The sequence below is a fragment of the Aplysia californica genome, unplaced genomic scaffold (genome assembly GCF_000002075.1).
Source record: "Aplysia californica isolate F4 #8 unplaced genomic scaffold, AplCal3.0 scaffold00622, whole genome shotgun sequence".
In the NCBI taxonomy this organism is placed as follows: domain Eukaryota; kingdom Metazoa; phylum Mollusca; class Gastropoda; order Aplysiida; family Aplysiidae; genus Aplysia; species Aplysia californica.
Window position 1 is genome coordinate 190,514 of NW_004797892.1, and position 2,128 is coordinate 192,641.

General features: G+C 40.7%; 1 protein-coding gene across 1 annotated transcript in view; it reads left to right on the forward strand.

Moving 5' to 3' along the window:
• LOC101858892 (choline transporter-like protein 1) overlaps positions 1-2,128 on the forward strand; it is a gene marked incomplete in the record, with an annotated part of 96,395 nt that overhangs the window by 67,476 nt on the left and 26,791 nt on the right.

A 2,128-nucleotide genomic window follows, 5' to 3' on the forward strand; every position in this document is an offset into this window, starting at 1 on the left:
TCTGTGTGTGAGTGAGGGGGGTTGGAGTGTTGTGTGTGTGTGTGTGTGTGTGTGTGTGTGTGTGTGTGTGTGTGTGAGAGAGAGAGAGAGAGAGAGAGAGTGTGTGTGTGTGTGTGTGTGTGTGTGTGTGTGTGTGTGTGTGTGTGTGTGTGTGTGTGTGTGTGTGTGTGTGTGTGTTTGGGGGGTTTTTTTTTTGGGGGGGGGAGTATAAATTATGTGGTTTGGGGTTCTGCTGTTGTTGCTTTTTTATTATAGCTGTTGCTGATGATGATGATGTTGTTGGTTGTTGTTGTTGTTGTTACCTTTCTTCTTCTTCTTTTTCTTCTTCATCTTCTTCTCCTTCTTCCTGTTTTTTGCTGCTACAGAACATAAGATCTATATAGGACATAGTGATTGTGGAGAATCTATTCCCCCATTTGGACATCTAGTCAAAAGGAAATATTCCAGAAAGAGTGTAAAGCCTATTCAAACCTCACCGTTACACAAACCTTGCACTTCTTCTTGTGCCAGTTCAATTCGATAGCCAACTTCAGTAGCTGTGTGTTGGAATATTATTTTATATAAGGAGAGGCTCACCAACAAAAATATGGCTAAATAGAGCGTATAAAACACTGGACGTGGAGTACTGTACCTTGTTATTGTTTTAGATCCTCCTTGTTAACGAGCTCTTATTTAGAAAGTAAACAAGAGAAAAGAACAAGACACTATAAGAGGGTCTAGTCATGCCACTTTGAGTGCACCTGTCTCTCGCTTTCAAACCCAGTAGCCGACGGTACTGGATTCAGAGGGAAGGAGAAGAAAGGGAAGGGAAAACAAAAGAACGCTGGCTCGTAGTCAAAAGGTTCCATCTGCAGGGCATTATTTTGTTTTTGTTGATGTTAGTGTGGAACTTATTGACTACTCAGAACCAGGGACTTTACTCCGAATGAACTTACTTAAGCAGGCAAAATAAGAGGAAATTTGCTTTCATTCTCTCCCCCCCCCCCCCTCTCTCTCTCTCTCTCTCTCTCTCTCTCTCTCTATATATATATATATATATATATATATATATATATATATATATATATATATATATATATATATATATATATATATCTTCTCTTCTCTTCTCTTCTCTTCTCTCTCTCTCTCTCTCTCTCTCTCTCTCTCTCTCTCTCTCTCTCTCTCTCTCTCTTTCTATCTGTCTATCTATCTTTCTGTCTTTATCGCTCTTTCTCTCGGTCTCTTTCTTTCCCTTCCTTCCTGACGACTTATCTGTCGGTCTCTCTTTCTGTATCTCTTTCTATCTCTTTCTCTTTCTCTTTCCCACACTAGTAAAATCGAAGTGGCATGGTTTAACAAGGATGCTGCATGCAATACATTGAACAGAATATTAGTTTACAAAATTTAAAGTGTATTCAGTAACGATCACAATGCACGGTTTTGTACTTTTAAACAGATATATCTGACATAAGACATTTAATGCTGGAGAGATCTTAAATGCGTCGTTGCCAGCACTTTTAGTTGAGTAAAAGCAATTCACAACGCCTTGCATTTTTCAAAATCACAACCCACCTGTAATATTTAAACCGCTTTCCTACTCACGCACACTCGGTGAGAAAAGAAAGGAGAAATGTGATAGGATTAGGCGTACTTAACTCGTTTCCCCTTGGAATATATTCTAATGGCAGAGATGTATTCTCTTTCATGTCGTTGGACATCGATCCATCATCTCAGAAGCGATTTTGATTCGAAGCATAAAAGCACGGACACTCTTAGCGAGACTCACTTTCATTTCCAGCTTTTCCGATCCCACCTTTTCAAATTGTTTAGTATTATAACTCTCTCTTTCTCTCTCTCTCTCTCTCTCTCTCTCTCTCTCTCTCTCTCTCTCTCTCTCTCTCTCTCTCTCTCTCTCTCTTTCTCTCTCTCTCTGTCTCTCTCTCTCTCTCTCTCTCTCTCTCTCTCTCTCTCTTTCTCGCACTAGAAAAAGAGGGCTCACAGTCTCCGTCTTTGGTTATAGCGATCCCTTCCATGCTCTCACCCTATAATCGACCTCTCGCTCAGGCGCCACCCCAATCGGTCTCGAAGGATCGGAGTGGGAGGTGAAACGAAATACTCGCAGTATTGAACTCCTATAACTTTACGA